Raw genomic sequence first — 17,821 nt, forward strand, 5'->3', positions numbered from 1 at the left:
GAAAGAAGGATGCAGGCTGAGTGCTGGCGGGGCATGTGGCTAGAGGATGGTAAGTGGAGCTAGATGCTGCAAAGGGTGTTGTAAGTCAAGTCAAGGAGCTCAGACATTATTTTAAGGGCAATTGAAGCTACTAAAAGTTTTAAACAGAGCCATTTTCAGGATTCAATTAGATTACATCCAGGACAGTGTTTTGCACAGAGGAGGTATTCAATAAAGGGTGGCTACTGCTGTCATTCTGCTGCCATATCTACTGATACTGCTGCTAATACTACTACATCTACTGACACTGTTGCTACTACAACTGTTGCTGCTGCTGCTACTACTACTACTAACCACCACTGCTACTTCTACTACTGCTACTGCTGTTACTGCTGATACTATTACCACTGCCATCATTGCTACTTCTACTGCTGCTGCTGTGACTATTACTACTTTTACATTTTTACCCTATTTGAGAAGCTATAACCAAATTTTGTTTTTAGTAAACTCTTTGCATATCTGAAGGCCCCCAAATTGTGTACTAGCCACTCCATAACCCCTCTATTAATTTTTAGAGAACTTGTTCAGACTCTATGGGTGCAGTGTGTGAGTCTGGGGAGTTTGATGTTCTTCCAGACTAGAGGGGGCTCCAGTCTGGAGAAGACTGGTCTAGACATGAAGTCAGAACTCCACCTGAATGTTTATTACCTGCTATGAAGTCAGTCTTTGGTTCACAAAAAAGTTGATTTCAATCCAAATACTTTTGCTCCTTCAGTAAGCATGTGTTGAGTATCCATCATGTGCCAAGCATTATTCTAGAGGCTGGGATACAGTAGGTATAGGGCAACTCCTGGCCCCCTGAGATCTTACATCCTTAGTGAGCAGAGCACAAAAGGGATCTCAAAAGAATATATTAGAACATCTGCTTCTATTTTTTTAATCTAAAATTTAAACAATAAACTGAACTCATCCTTAGCTAGAGAGTGACAATGGACCCACTTTGGCCACCCCAGGTGGCCATCATGCTTCATGATACACACAGGAAGGTCCTAACAGGAGGTGGATCTCCCTGAGGCAGAGGCTGGCAATAGTAGCTTCCATGGTGACTGCCACAGCACACTACAGGGACCTCTTCAAGTGAATTTGCAAGTAAAATCTTCTGGTGTTAAGTAGACAACCCCAAAAAGAACTATTATGAAAGAAACTATGAATGAAAGATAATAGTAATAAAGAGGAAGCAAACTGGAAATGGCAGAGCCTGTTTTTCTCCAGATTAAAGACATTTGGTGCTAATATAGCAAGATCTAACAAGAACTCAGCCTCTTACATTTGAAATTCCCAAAATGGCTATTTAAAATATGGTTGCTGTAGACTGAATGGTTGTATCCTCACAAAATGCATATGTTGAAACTTCAATGTCCAAAGTGATGGTATTAGGAAGAGTCTTTAGGAGGTGATCAGGTCATGGGGTGGAGCCTTCATGAATGGGATTAGTACCTTATAAAAGAGACCTCAGATACCTTACCTTATATAAGAGACCCTAGCCTCTTCTATCATGTGAGGACATAGTGAACCAGGAAGAGGGTTTTCACCAGACACCAGATCTACTGGTGCCTTGATCTTGGACTTCCCAACCTCCAAAACATGAGAATAGTTATTGTTTAAGCCACCTAGTCTGTGGTAGTTTGTTACAGAAGCTCAAATAAATGACTATAATGGATTTCCATGCTCTAGTCATTAACACTGATCCTCATACTAGATATATATTTTACTCTAAGGTATTAGCTACTGATATCAACCTTATCACAGGGGATGGGAAGTGTGAGCTTAACTTTTTCCCACTCCACAGAGATACATTATGTAAAAGTACAGGCTTAGAATCACCCCAACCCTACACTCACTGAATGTATGATTCATTCTATAACACTTACACCAGGCAGCATGTTGGAAGTCAGGAGTGCTGAGATGAATAAGATACCCATCTCCAGCCTCAAGGGGCTTGTGAGAGAGCATGTGTGAGCATGCACACACACTGCATAATATAATGTGACAAATGGTATGTAAGAAGACTCCTGCAGGATGAAGTTTGGTAGGTGCAACAAAGAATGTGGTGGGGAAGCAAGGAGGGCTCAGGGGATGAGGAACTAAGTCCTAGAGAAGAGGGGGCTCAGCAGCAGCCTCCCTCTGAGACAGGCTTCTATGAGACAGAAGCAGCCCACACTGAGGGATCAGCTCACTCAGAAGCAAGGAAGCTCTAGGATGTGCAGCATACATAAAGGACAGCAAAAGGCCCAAGGAGAGAACCTGGCAACATGGAGACTATCATGAAGGGCACATGTGTATGGCCACCAGACTGTCAAATTTTCCCACACACATACCATTGCCCATGGGCCACACAGCATCTCCAAGAGAGCTAAAGGACTGTAACAAATGCCAGATGAATCTTCCATAAATTGCCTGTAAACCCTGTGGTTTCCAAGTGAATCCCATTGTCCTGGGAAGGAGAGTGCCACATGTCTGTATGAACATGCTGGCTTCATGGAGACCCACCTAAATTGCAGCTTCTTTCACCCTAGTCTTACCCCCAGAACTTTTTCAAAGGCCACCACAACTGTGATTTGGGCCCATAAGCCTCCTACCTATTTCTAGCTTTTATATGCCCATCTGTGAAGAGTAAATAATATTTTTGCTTATTCTTAAAGGTTATAGAAATTATATTTGTAACATATTCTTTTATAGAAAAAAGTAAATACGATAAGCTATTAAATTACCAATTCTTAACAGTGAGAACTTGGATATTTGCCATATTGTACTTTGTATATTTTGTATTTATTTTTTTTTAATTTTTTAACGTTTATTTATTATTGAGAGACAGAGAGACACAGAGCTTGAGCAGGGGAGGGGAAGAGAGAGGGAGAGACACAGAATCTGAAGCAGGCACCAGGCTCTGAGCTGTCAGCACAGAGCCTGACACAGGGCTTGAACCCACAAACCGTGAGATCATGACCTGAACTAAAGTCAGTCGCCTAACCAACTGAGCCACCCAGGCACCCCACATTTCTTCTTTTTTAAAGCCACTAAAGCTTAGGACCCTAAGTGGCTGACAACTCTGCTCCTCAGCCCCATTCCATTCAAGGTTCAGAATCTAGAACTCTTTCTCATCAATTCTTCTGAGGCATCTACATGACCAAGGGTGGAGCATGTGCTATGTCTGAGGCTGCTTGTGTGGTCCTTCCTGCAGAGCCTATGTTTCAGGGGACCATGGGAATCTGCACATTTAGGATCTGTACTCTTTGGATTACTGTTGGGTTCATCTTGGCTCCAGGGCAAGGCATGAACTCATGGGGGCATTTTTGCCCATAGCACTTCTGTTCCTATGTAGTATGTGGCAAAGTCAAGAACATGCCCATGGATCTGACCACACTCAGTTTGAGTCATGGCTGCACAATTTATAATTATGTTATCCTAATAAAATTTCCCAACAGACTGAGAATGGAAATATTGCTACTAACCTGGGCCTGAAACACATGAGGCTTATAAAATCCTTTACAAGTTGGTGGTACCATCTTCTTCTAGTGATCATCCTGTTCTCTGTGATAGAGTAAAAATGAAATAGATCTACTTTCCATTCAGGACCAATAATAGTACCTTTTCTTCCTAATGATAGTCTTATGAGGGTTTTAAAAAAAATCTTGTCAAATTTTTAGTGCTTTTTCAGTAGAAGAGATAGCACATAAATACAAAAGAGCATATTCTCTCATTTTGAGGTGAAGGAAGCCAGAGTCTGCCAATCACTGGATGACTTGACAGTATTTCACCATCTAGAATTGACATTACTTCTCCCTCCTCACTGCACTTCAGATCTCCAAAATTGGGATAAACATTTCCTGAGTACCATTTTAAAAATAATAGTAATTTAAATCTTATGTAAAAAGTAAAATGTCTCCAAAGATGACTAAGAATGAGAAGAAGATCACAGAAGGCAGGCTTGAAAAGAGGAGGGAGGTACTGAGGGAAGAGAAACTACTGACAAAGTAGAGCTAAGCTTCATCCAAGGAACACAGGTTTGGGGATAAAGTTCTAAAAGGTAACAGCTTCTAACCTGAGAGTTTCTGGCTCCCAGAGATTTTTTAGTTTTCTGATGGAGGCAAACATTTCCCAGGAGCACAGAGTAGCATCCTAATGGAAGAACAGACACATTTTTAATGAGTATAGTAAGAAGAACAAATAACAACTGCTCCTCTATGAGATTGTGAGAGCTTCATCCATTAATAAGTTCTGGAGGGAGATGAACACAAATGATTCTAAGAACATTCCCTTCTCTCATCATTGAAACTCAAAATACTTATCCCTGGAATAGTTTTTAATTTTTTAATTAAAGGGTGAAGGTTGGGGAGGAGGCCTTCACTTACATTTCCTTCTTTTTTTTTTTTAGGTTTATTTATTTTGAGGGAGGAGGGGCAGAGAGAGAGAATCCCAAGCAGTCTCCACACTGTCAGCACAGAACCCAATGTGGGGCTCAAACTCAGGAACCAAGAGACCATGACCAGAGCCGAAATTGAGAGTCAGATGTTTGGCTGAGCCACCCAGTTGCCCCTACATTTCTTTAATTTAATTACCTATGCCAGAGAGAGAGGGAGAGAGAGAGAGAGAGAAGAGAGAGAGAAGTTAAATGGAAAGCCAAAATCCAGTGTTCTGCTCTGTTGTATGATGTACACTTTGATCTGGTATTTCTGGAGAATGTTTAAATATGTAGATAGATCCATTGACCCATGATAGCACTTCCGGAAAATAACCTTAAGGAGAAAATCACTTACCCTTGTAAAACTGTGTACATGAGGGTGTGCAGGGGAGTACTGTACTTACCCAGCCTCCCATACTCGCTAACCTCCTTTTGTGGAAATTGACTTTCTTTCCCCTCCCACTAGCATTCATGTTTGTCTTGTTTGCTGATGTATCCCTGGACCTAGAAGACTTCATGGCATACAATAGGTGTTCAGTTAATACTTGTTAAATGAAATGAATAACACTGGGAAAAAATGACTGCAATCTCAATGTCCAAAAAAAGAGAATCTATCTTTCTAGCATTTAGCACAGACCATGAATCCATTGATGTAAGCAAGAAGGTCAAGCATAAGATCCTTGAAGCCTTTCTAGAATGAAGGAGAGCAGCTCAAAGAGGTGACTGAGGCTCTCTGTAGAATGGAAGGCATGCTCATGGGATAGTGTGGACTCTTCAGGTCATAGGTATCCACTGTATTAGTTTTTGTGTCAAACTTTTGCATTAATCCAAATCCAGTCTTTAGTATACTCAGCTGGGTTTAAAGAGTTTAGGCTGAAGATAGCTCTAGAATTTTAAGAAATAATAAATCAAGAGGTTTTGACTTGCTGAAGGTTTGTTTAATGCAGATTGTATTGGCTTGATTCCTTTCTCGTTGGCATCCTTTGCCCCATTGTTGGACTTGTGAGGTCTACTTGTCTTGTTCCAACCTCACAGTAGGGCTTAAAGAAAGAGAGTATAAGTTAAATAGATTATAATTAGAATCAGTGTGGCCTTTATAATGATTATTTAGAATTAGATATAGTAATGAGAAATGTCAATCTACACGTTCAGTAAAAAAATTTTGCTGTAAGGCAGTATCTATACTATAGTTTCATTTATATAAAACTCTACCATCTATTTATTTATCTATGTATCTTTGTATCTATCTACCTACCTCAAGAGATAGCAACAGGAATATTCAAGAGATGTTAAGATGGCTTATCTGTAGGTGAAGAAATGGAGATAATTTTTACTTCTTCTTTATATTTCATATACATATGTACTATTTCAGTAGTTAGCACATGTCATTTTTATCTTCAGTAAAAACTCTAGTTTTATTTTGAGACACACACACACACACACACACACACACACACACACACACAAAAGCCCACACAGACTAAGGTTTATAATATTCTTGAACTTCAAATTCAGATAGGTCATTTGATCACTCAGTTGAATCATCTGTGAACGGTCTTGGAATGACTGACCTGGAACACTTATGTATTCTTTTTTTTCAACAGAAAATATTTTTAAGGGCAATTTTAAATCCACAACAAAATTGAGAGGAAAGTACAAACATTTCCCATAGGCCTCTCCCCTACCTCACCATCAACATCCCATACCAGAGTAGTATATATGTTACAATCAATTGATACATCATGATTACCCAAAGTCTATAGTCTAAAGTTCACAGTAGAGTTCACTTTTTTAAAATTTTTTTTTAATGTTTATTTATTTTTGAGACAGAGAGTGACAGAGCATGAGCAGGGAAAGGACAGAGAGAGAGGGAGACACAGAATCTGAAACACTCTCCAGGCTCTGAGCTGTCAGCACAGAGCCCGACACAGGGCTCGAACCCATGAACCTCGAGTTCATGACCTGAGCCAAAGTTGGATGCTTAACCAACTGAGCCACCCATGTGCCCCTAGTACATTTTTGATGTTATACATTCTATGGGTTTGGACAAACGTCTAAAGACATGTATCCTTCTTTATAATTTCATATAGAGTATCTTCACTGCCTATGTGCTCATCTCCCCTTACTCCTGCATCCACTGATCTTTTTATTGTCAGAGTTTCATCTTTTTAAAGTCAAAATTTTCTTTTGTACTAATTCTCTCTTTGGAATTTGGATTTAGAGAAAATTTAGGTTTCAATCCTGGCTCTACTATCAGCTGTGTGGCTCTGAGGAAATTTCTTAACTTCTCGGAGTATAAGTATCCCCAACTATAACACAGACACATAAAATCTGATAGTGATGAATAAATGTGTACAGGGTGCTTACGGTAATTCTGAGGTATGTGTGTATGTATGTCTGTGTGCACACATATATGTATGCATGGATGTATGTATGTTTGTGTATACATATTTGTGTATGTGCAGACATTTGTGCATGACTGTACAGGCATATAGTGTGCATACTGGTGTGCATGTGTATACATGTGTGTATTATGTATGCATGTTGCATTTATGCACACATGTATGTTTATGCATGTATTTTTCTCTCAGTTTACTTCCACCATATATTTCTGATGTGATTTACTATTAGCATAAACAAGAGGTGCTAATGAGACTCAGAGATAATAAAGGACGTTAAAATGCAGAAGAGCTGCCAGAAGATCCAATTCTGCTCCCTCTCTCCTCCCAGACAGCACACCTACCCCCACTTGTCCACCTCCTCACCCTTCTAAGTCCCTGCCTATATCTGGCAGGGCTGAAGAAGATCTGCTCGCTGGAACAAAAGAGGGGTCAGAGCAAGGAGAAGTTGCCTGGGGCAGCTGAGACGCCACTGTTTATTTGTCAAATTCCCAAAGGTACCCTCTGCCAAGTAGGGTTTACTGACTCACATCACATCAGTCTCCTTTTATGTTATTAAGCTCCAAACAGAGTACTTTGTTTCTAATTCATCATCACACAAAATTCAAAAGACCTAAGAGATGGAATTCCACCTCTTGGCATCTCAACCACCCCAGAGAAAAACTCAGGCATCCAGCAAGTCCCTGGTCTCAGATAAAACAAAATATTTTAATTCTGGCTAATTTCTTCTTATTCCTAAGAGGGGTTTTATGCATCAAATGCTGGGTGATAAGAAGTCTTCAGTTTTGTTTTTTTCAGTACTGTTTTCCTTTAATCTCTGCCCCATGAAAACTTTGTTTACTAATGTTAAGAATAACACAGTAGATTCAAAATTCTGGAGCTGAACTGGAAAAAATATAACCAGAGTGTGTAACATTGGTGGTCATGCCACAAAAATGATGGTGCAATTTGTTGTTAAGTAGACAATGTACTTTATTAAATGCCTTTATTATTAGGCTTCCAACAGTTCCTGCAGATTCTTGGGAATTTATGCTGTATAAACCAACATCATTTGTTTCTTTTTTGTTGCTAAATTTTCACAGCCAGATTGTATTGAGATCTCAACCAGGAAACGAGAATTGTGTACTTTTTTTCTTGTCTCTATCTCTGGTAGACAGTTCAATCTACTGAATAATATTTTAGGAGATTTCAGTTTTCCCAAGTGGTAAAAAAAAGTTATCTGTTTCACAAATGAGTTCATATTTTAAACAGACATAAAAATGAGACAAACATAACCCTAATGCAAAAACATGTAGTACAGTCATATGAAGGGTTTCCACAATGCAACATTTGGTTTTAAATATGTACCCCAATGATAAGTGAAAATTCAGTAAAGTCTAACTCCAGGATTCTCAAGTTTAGCATCATTAACATTTTGGTAATTCTCTGTAATGGGGGCTGTCCTGTGCATGGCAGCCTCTATTTCTGCTGTGACAATCAAAAATGCCTCCAGATATCCCTCAATCAAGTCCTAGTGAAGAACCACTGGTCCAATCCACCAGCAATCAGCCCTTAACTCCAATAAAAAACAAACCAGGCTATTCAATAAAAGAGAAAGAAACACCAAAACATGCTATACTGTGGGTGAATCTCAAACACTTTATGCTAGTTGACGGAAGCCAGACACAAAAGACTACATAGTGTATGATGCCATTTACATGAAATATCTTGCAAAGGCAAATCTACAGAGACAGAATGTAGATTAATATCTGTCATGTTGGGGGTGAGAATGAGTTAACTGCAAATGGTCATGAAGGATCTTATTGGGATGATGAAAATGTTCTGAATCTGGATAATGGTGACGGCTGCACAACTTGGTAGGTGTACTAAAAATCATTGAATTGCACACTTTAGATGGATGCATTTATAGTATGTAAATTTGACCTCTTTACTGAGGTCTGTATTTTTTAAAAACATGAAAATATAGGGGGATAAAATGTATTGCAGAAGAGAAAACATGAGGTAAACACAATCCCATAGATTTCCTTTAACTATGGGAAGTAGTCTCCTAAAAACAGAGAGATCAGATTTCCCACATTCTATCAAACCAAATGACCGTTAGGGCAGGCCACAATATTTTTGCTGGCCAGACAGCTGCAACGTCTGTTAGCACCTGATGCAACTCAACGGGCTGTTTAATTAGTTCTGGTGTGTATCTTTCTATGGAAAATAATGTGTATGCATGGTCACCCATGTTCAACATGGCAAAGAAGACAGGGTGATTATCAGGGGTTTGTCTTGTAAGACATTCTATGTTTTCTGTTAACATATAAAATAATTCCCATTAATATGAAACATGCCTAGTGTGACATGATATGTGAAGGGGAAAAAGATCTGAAATCACCCAGAATCCCCATTACCCACTTAAACTTCTGCCATGGTGAAAAAAAAATTGTCTTATTTGGTGTGCATTAAATGACAGCTGTTGTTGCTATTCACAGAAATTCTGGGGACTCTCTTATTGTAAACGGGACAGCACATGTCTTCTTGGAGAATGCCCAGCTGCTGTTTAAATTATTTACTGCCCAAAATATGTACTCTTTGCTTAGAGGCCTACACATTTTCAGGGGGTTCATGGCCTATCTGGGGTGTAAGCAAAGGGGGTGGAGGAGCCTTCCCTGGTCAAGTTATTAACACTAATTTGGCTGAATACACAACCCTAAGTGAGGCAGCACTTGAAATTTCTAGAATCTTCAGCTCTGATGGAGCTAAGAAAAGAAGGAAATGGGTTAGAAATGGGGCGTTTTTGGTAAGTTATACCAAGACTTTTATCTGGCAAAGTTTTGGGTAAAGGAAGGTATTGATAGTAAAGTCATCCTCTGCATCCCTTCCCCCTGCGCCATTCAGCTGGAAACTGTGTGAAAGAGATCATTTCAATCATTTAAATTTTTCCCAAAAGCCACACACATGAAAGATACTTTCTTCTTTTAACAAGTCTACATTTGATATGTTAAGAACATTATAATTCTGAGAAATTCTGCCCCTATTTTATTTTCAGGCCTAGTAAACTAAGTACCAGAGAAATCATATTCAACTTGAGCAAGAAGGCAGCCAGGATGGCAATACACCCAATAAAGATGCCTGCCAACATTACAAGAAAAATATTTGAAGCAATAAATAACTCTGATTAGGCCCAGTTTGCAAACTGGAGGCTGAGAACAGGAAGGATGCTGATCTACCTGATTAAATCCCACCAATTTCCTAGAAAATGTCATGTAGAACATTTTCTTTGATTTTTGCTGATCAACTAGGACAATATGCACTGAAAGATTATCAAGACAACAGTATTTGTCCCATGCATATTTTGTGAAATATATACACACCATTTTTGCTGAGCAGGATTCAGGAAACAAACACATTTAAAAAATAAGCATTTCCTAAAATATAGAAATAAGAAAAAGGTGACATTGCTGGAGAAGATCCAAAGATTTTTTTTTACCTTAAATGTTACTTACCTATTTTTTTGTCAATAAATAATTTTGAAAAGTTTTCTTTCCATGTATTGACAATTGTCATGCTCCATAATCAGGTTGAAAAACATATGGGTTGGACAAAATAAAATCCTTACTACCTAAGTGGTGTAAGTTAGGCTATTTTCTGAAATACTAAGTTGTATTTTGCTTCCAAAGAACATCATGGTTTTCTGCTTTTTCACTTTAGAGTTTTAAACTTACAGAAACCAAAGTGTGTGTGGGGAGTACTGATTCAACATCTTGACTAGGTTTACTCTAGTTAAGAAAGAGATATATTCACTATGATACTTAATCATTGTCCTTTTAAATATTTACTCATTGTCTCTCTAAAATGGTTGTCATAACTACTTTTCAGTTGTCCCGTTGCTTCTTTTCCTACTCAAAATTTTCTTTGGAAAAAGTGGATTCTTTTCTATGAACTTCAGAGTTGTGTGGGTTTTTTTTGGGGGGGGGGAAGGTTAGGGCAAAACAATTCTTACCTTTGGGCAAAAGAAGATTGACTCTATGGTCTTAAAGGTTTATTAACTTACATCTGATGATCTGGTATTAGACTGAATATGTCATTGGTCCAGAATTGTATTTCTTAAAAAGTGTAAGTACACACTTGACCTGTCCAACTATAGATGGTGAGCATCATTTCACTGCCCCTCACAGATTCCCAGGAGCACATGGGTACTCCTTCTGTGTGAGCACCTGCTCCTGCAAGACTCTTCCTAACCTAGATCAAATTCCCTGCTGTTTGCTCAGTTCTTGGTCCCCACCCTCCACTCCCTCTCCTGTACAGCCTCTGCCTTGCCCCTTTCTTCTTTTCTGCAACTTTGTCTTTCTTAGTTCTTCTAACGTGGTTTTTCTTGGCTCTTCCAGCAGTGTCCCTCCCAGAAAGACCCCATTTCTGTCTGCTGCCCCTCCTAATCTAGATGCCACCCACTGGCTTATTCAGATTTCTTCAGTGGATCCCAGGCACAACCAATTCAAGTCCATAAGCCTCAAAGACAATATCATATTAAAGTTATCCTTGAAGAAAGGAATTTTCTAGCATAAATGTATCTTGTACAGACAACACTCCCTCATGGTCAACTGTGGCCTCTCTTGTTATTCATTTCTGCTTCATTAATTCATAAATCAATCCATTGAGAACTATGTCACATGATAAAGTTGCCTCAATATTTGTTTCTAAATCCTTTTGGCAGGTTATATTTGTGTTTTGTTCAGATTAAGAGCTTGCTGTCTATTGGCTCCAACATGGTGTAGTGCAAAGAGCACTGGACTGAGTCAGAACGGACATCTATCTAGATCTGGTCCTTCTAGTTAGCCCCTAAATATGGATGCATAGGTTTGTGGGTAAAATGAATTAATATATGTGAAAGTGGAAAACATAAAGCATTACAAAATTGGCCAAATAAAAGTAATTTTCAGAATTTTATTGTAGACTACTTTTATTTAGGTGCTGGTGGGGAGAAATTTTCATGATCTCAGAAAGAAGCTGTTAGACAGAAAATCTTGACAGTCTAATATTTCCCCAAAGAAACCTGAAGAAAAGATGTTGTAAATTAAAACAGTTATATACTTGGATACTGTTTGTGTATGGCAGTATACCAAAGACACTTCAGATCTGAATCAAGATTCTTCATGGGGGTCTTGGCCATCAACATGTTGGCTTAGGGCTTATCGCTCACATTGCTTGATGTTAGCTCAGTTCTTTTCTAGAGAGGTGTGGGATTCCAGTAACAGACGCTGTGTATCTCTAAAAGAAAAGTTGCTTTAAACAGCTATTTCAACTGGTACCATGAACTTTGTTCAGAGCTAATTTCACAGCAAACAATCAGCATCAAACTCTTCTGAGAAATGAGTGTAAATTGTGAGAAAGGCAGTGAATGAAGAAATCCAGGAAACAGAACAAGGCTATCAGATAGTAACTGCATGGATTTGAGTGAAAGGTGACAAGGTCAATGATATTGTAAGAAATATATAATAGTTTAAAAATCAAAGCCACAAGAAGATATGTGAAGCCAGAAGAGGGTGGATGGGCTCTGGTTGGGGCTGCAGAAGCAATTCACAGGAGACTCTGGTAAAGGCCTTTCCTCTGCACCCAAATGCAGTCCTCAACCCTCTTGAGTGGACATGTGGGCTCAGCTGGACAGGGGTCTAACCCATTGCTGAATGCATGGTGGGGTTGCCAATAATTTGGGTTGTCTCAAACACAGAAAAAGGAAATGAACACATTAGCCTCTTATTTGCTGAAAAAGCAAAATAAAACAAGATTAGGATGCTAGTAGGAAGGCCTTGATAAGAAAGTTTAAGAAGCTAAAATTGAATTCTCAAACATTTGACTATTTTTTTAAAGAAAGGCTCAGAAACAAATGACGTCAGCATATAAGGAAGATAATGAAGCTCCAGGTGCTAAACCAGGTCCTACCCATTCCACGGTGCTCATGTTTCTACAATTCCCAAAGTGCTAACTGGTGGGCAGGAAGGAGTCAGTGAACAAGAGGGGCTTTTTCTTCATTGGTAGATTGTTTGGCCAGCACACAAGAGATAGAAAACATGTGGCTCCAAGCACTCACATTGGCAAGGAAACAGGAGAGAAGTTGTAGTAGTAAAAGCACAGATTTTGTGCCCTGGAGTTCTGGTGCTGGAGGGCAGAGAGGGGAACCAAGGCACCTGGTGTTAAAAAAGTGTTAATTACTAGGGGGTCCTGCATCCATGCTTGCTGGCCCAAAGGGTGCAGCGACCACCTAAACAGAGCAAGACCATAAGAGGCTCTGACAGCAGGAAAGGCTGGCAGGAGCAAAGAAAACCACAGGACAAGAGTTCATGGTAGAAAAGAATGTAAGCACCTATTGTGCACCAGGTCCTGTCTTCAAGAAGCTAATGGTCTACTGGTAGAAGCCTATACTTCTGTTAGACCAAAGGACTTGGTGATTTTTGGCACAGAGGAAGGATATGTTTTATGACTGGGAGTCATCAAAACTGCACAAATATTTTAATTAGGTCCCATCACCAGAGGTGTACTGTGATGTTTTCAATAGAAGAAGTAGTCTTAATAAGTTATATATACATGGAGCAATTTTATATCTGACTCTATGAAATATATTAAGGGAGATGGTACACTAATGGGAATTCTTTAACAAAGAGAAAAGGGAAATTTCAGCCTCCATTGACCTCTTATGAAATGTAGAATTTCGTATAATGAGCCTCTTTTATTTAAATTTTACCTTTTTTTTTAATTTTAGAGATAGAGTGAGAGTAGCAGAGGGAGAGAGAGAGAATCTTAAGCAGGCTCCATGCTCAGCATGGAATCTGACATGGAGTTTGATACCATGACCCTGGGATCATGACCTGAGCTGAAATCAAGAGTCTGACGTTCAACCAACTGAGCAACCGAGGCGCCCCTCTTATAATGAGCTTCTTAATGGAAGGTATACCCACAGGAGAACACAGCACAGGGAAAATAAAGCAGCTTTCCCACCCACCGTCCTCAAAAATAACCAAAGTAATCTTTAATTATCTTTGAAGAAAGAACCAGAAAAAATGAAAGAAACATGTGAAAAGCTGGAGAATTTTCATTATCTTTTCACTGTTGTCTCTATAGAGAATAGAAACAGCCAAATCTTACATGTTAGGAAATGTGATAAAACCAAATTAGAATAGGGGCACAGGGCACCCACTAATGCAGGCTACAGTGAAATCAGACAGGCTTTCAGGGCCTCCAATATTGCCTCAGGAAAGAGGACTGATACAGAAAGAAGAAAGTGAAGCACATAAAAATGTGTTTTGTTTTTCACTGAAGGACCTTGCGAACCCAGAATCATACCTGTGCATTTCACACCTGGATCCTCTATGTGACAATCAGTAATGGTCATGAAGTAAAGAATAATAGGGGCCATTTTACACATGCTGTAAAAATGTTCTTTTATTGAATTTTGTATTATCATAATAAATAAAAAAATCACAGTAAAAAGGAAAAAGTCATGTATGAATACTCTTTAATTACAGTAATGCATATGTTGAAAAACGGGAGGAACATATACCTAGATGTTGGTCTGCCACATTAATGAACAATTACAATTTTTAAGCCATAACTTCTATGAATTTGTCAATGATTTTGTCAAAACTGAACTTCCCTTTATGTGAGATTTGTCAGTTGATCTTCACTCATCATTGGTCATAGAACACTTAGTTTATTTTGAAAAATTTATTTCATGTTGAACAACAGATACACAAGTAGGTAGAAAAAATGTTAAATAAAAAGATAAGATAGGGCAAGATGCATAAAAATCCCATTCCACATCAAATTCTATAAATAGCATGTCTAGGTTTCTTTGGGACCAATTCTTGGGGTTTTCTAATATGTCTGCAGCCAAAAATATTTAGACAAGTAAACATTCAAGTGGTCACTCAGAATGCCAGATTAAAGGAGCTGAGTATAAAACCCTTGGTTATTTCAAATCTACTCTGCAAGTGCAGAAATGTAATCTCGCAGAGACTGGAGACCAAACTTGCCCCTTGGAGCTTGGATTCCAAATCACTCTGAATTTACTGGAAAAGAAAATAAAAACAAAACAACACAACCGACCAGCTGATTTCCTATGTCCCAGTCATGCCCATTAACTGGGAGTTCTCCACACTCACTTCTTCCATATAGAACATATTGTTAATTAAAGGATATAATAAAAACATGTACATTTTAACCTTATGTATATATTATTAAAACTCTAGACAGCCATTGTTTAAACTTAGAACTTAGATCAACAAAGTAAGTTTTGAGGGGAGGCATATTTTATCACTGGAATGGTTTAGGATTGTGGCTCTGGCTGGTAATAAAAGATTCCCTTTTACTTGTTACTAAAGTTTGTTTTTAATAAATGCTATATAAACAGTGTGTCTGTACATCTCCTGCCCCAGGAGTGGAGAGGTCCTGCTGCATCCCTGGTGGCAGCTGAGGCTGCAATTATTGTGAGGAGAATGGTTGGAATCCGCTAAACCCTGGTATTGCTTTCAACCTTCTCTACACCCAGTTCTAATCTGAGAACTGGGGGGAAGAGGGGAGGAGTGGGAGTGAAGGAGGAGGAAGGAGTGAGGAGGGAGAAGGGGCAGGAGGACAGAGGGGGGACAAGGGGAGAAGGAGAGAAGAGGGGAGAGGACTTTCAGTTGCCAGAGGCACCCAAATGACCAAGCCACATTGAAGAATCCAGCACTGGAGTTTGGGCAAAGCATTTTGGGAAGTCCTGCTGTATGAGACACTGTGGAGACAAATCTCTGCAAGGCTGCACTTTGGTACCAGGTGTCCCTGGAGAGCATCAGGCTGTCCTACTGTGTGAGAATGGTAAGTATCCCTGAGCTCTGGCCTCTCAGGGGTGCCTTCTCTGGCAGCACAGGCCATTCTTCTGAGGCAACCAGCCATGCCTGCCCCTAGGCTCCTCTGATGGGGAGGTGGGACTGTCTTCCTGACAGCCCCACTGCCCTCCTGTCACAGATGCTATCTGCCAATAATCCTTTGTACCCCTAACTCTGTTTCTGCTTCTGGAGAAAGCAAACCAGCACTGCCTATAATTGCTTCAAGGTGGTAACTATATATGTTGCCTCACTTGGTAGATTTGTCATTGGAGAGGTCCCATGGGGCATCCAGTGAGCCTGTCTCCTAACTGCTCAAACTTCCTGACTCTAGCCCATCCTGGTGGACCCAAATCAATCCAAGGCCCTCCCACGGCTGCCTACAGTTTATACGACAGGACGGGATTAAGCACTCTACTTTCCATCCCTCACCTCCCTCACAATCACCTTCTCTAAGGTCTTGGACTTCCAAGTACACCATGTTCACTCTTGCCTGTGCCTTTACCTGCATATCACCCTCTTCCCTGGATGCACTTGATTCTTCTTCCAAGTTTTCCTAGCAGGACACTCTCCGTGAAGCATCCGTGGTCCACTTGGCCTGCATTCATGCTTCTATGCTCAGCATTTGTTCACAGAACATTTGGGAGTGACTCTCTTCTATCCCCAACTCAAAATCTGAAGACAAGGCTGCCCTGCCTCATTTTCCTTTCCCTCATGGCAGTCTGAACGGTGCTAGCTCTATAAACATCTCATGAAGTGGTTCTCCCGGTGAGCTGTGGGCACTGTAGCATGATTGAGGCACTGCAGAATATCCTCCCCTGCTCTTCATGGGCTGTGGTCCAGGGGAGGGGGGACTCCCACAAGGGCAAAGTTTGTAGCAGATGCTCAGATGCCACCTGACCCTGGTGGTCTTCTCTCAGGGGATGCCATTTCACCAGCCATAGGAAAGCACAGATCAGTGAGGGCACATTGGCAGGCATGGATGATTCTAAATGCTCTCTACAGATGAAAGCAGTGAGTCACAGGCCAAGCTCCACATAGCACACTTCAGGACAAAGTGTGTAGGAGAACCAGACTCCCCACTCAGACCCACTTTTAGTATCAGCTTGCTGACACTCAGATGCTTCTTGGAAGCTTGTGGCACTTCCTCCATCCTATCGCTGAATCTCCGCCCTACCCAAGGCTGAGTTCCAGGTCTGCCTGTTGTATGGCAATCATCCTGTTCTGTCCCCCAAGACCACAGCATTCAGAATCCTCTGCTGGCCAGCTTCCCATTAGGTTCAGGGAGATAGGACAGGAGGAAATCAGATGGGAAATTTCTACTCTGCTCCCTCCCAACCTCCCATACTTCTTAAAGACCTTCCTTGCCCAGGTCCTTCTGGGCAGCCCTGCACGGCCCACTTCTTACTTGGCTATAGTAACTCTATCTCCCAGCCCTGGCCCTCAGCCCCAGGGGTTGGAAGGAGGTCCTGTCAGTCTCTGGTTGCTTTGACATCCACTGTTGCTTCCCATGTCTCTGTCCTCAATGAGTGTCTTCATTTGAGTTATTTGACTTGAATGACAGCAAATCCCTAAGCTTCTTGCAAAACCCTCACAGAAGTTCCTCCATTTATGTAATGAGGGTACATCAAGTACAAAATACCATCTGCTTAAAGTACCAGGCACTAGCCCCGTCCCCCTTCCCATACAAACATGGGCCATTCTGTATTCTTGCAAAGCACTTCCTGGAGCCCCAGGACACCTCCGTACTCTGCCTGCTACTCTAGGCTAAGTCAGAAATGCCCAGTCAGAAGTATGTGTGGTAGCCATAGTGTATGCACAATGGGCAGGCTTTGATGAAAAGAAAAAAAAAGTCTTTCTCATGTGCCTACTTACATAGATCTACCTATCTTCCACTTTAATCTCCCCACTATTCCTGTGATCTAATGTAAACCCACCTTCAGAAAAAAACTTGAACATGAAAGCACATGACTGTTAGTATTTCATTAGCTTAGCCTCTGAGAGGTAGTGGCATTTTGTTGTTTTTTTTTGTTTTGTTTTGTTTTTTAATTTTTTTTTTCAACGTTTTTTATTTATTTTTGGGACAGAGAGAGACAGAGCATGAACGGGGGAGGGGCAGAGAGAGAGGGAGACAC

At 40.3% G+C, this 17,821-nt stretch overlaps 1 protein-coding gene across 6 annotated transcripts in view; it reads right to left on the reverse strand.

Annotated features, from left to right (window-relative positions):
* Positions 1-14,321: 14,321 nt before the first annotated feature.
* The window catches only part of DUSP22 (dual specificity phosphatase 22), a 73,512-nt gene continuing 70,012 nt past the window's right edge, over positions 14,322-17,821 (reverse strand). For all 6 annotated transcript variants that reach the window (XM_078446700.1, XM_078446701.1, XM_078446699.1 and 3 more), the window contains one exon: positions 14,322-17,681. The gene's annotated coding sequence lies outside the window, so the exon portion shown is untranslated. The remainder of the gene's footprint in view (positions 17,682-17,821) is intronic.

The sequence above is a fragment of the Panthera onca genome, chromosome B2 (genome assembly GCF_046562875.1).
Source record: "Panthera onca isolate mPanOnc1 chromosome B2, mPanOnc1 haplotype 2, whole genome shotgun sequence".
In the NCBI taxonomy this organism is placed as follows: domain Eukaryota; kingdom Metazoa; phylum Chordata; class Mammalia; order Carnivora; family Felidae; genus Panthera; species Panthera onca.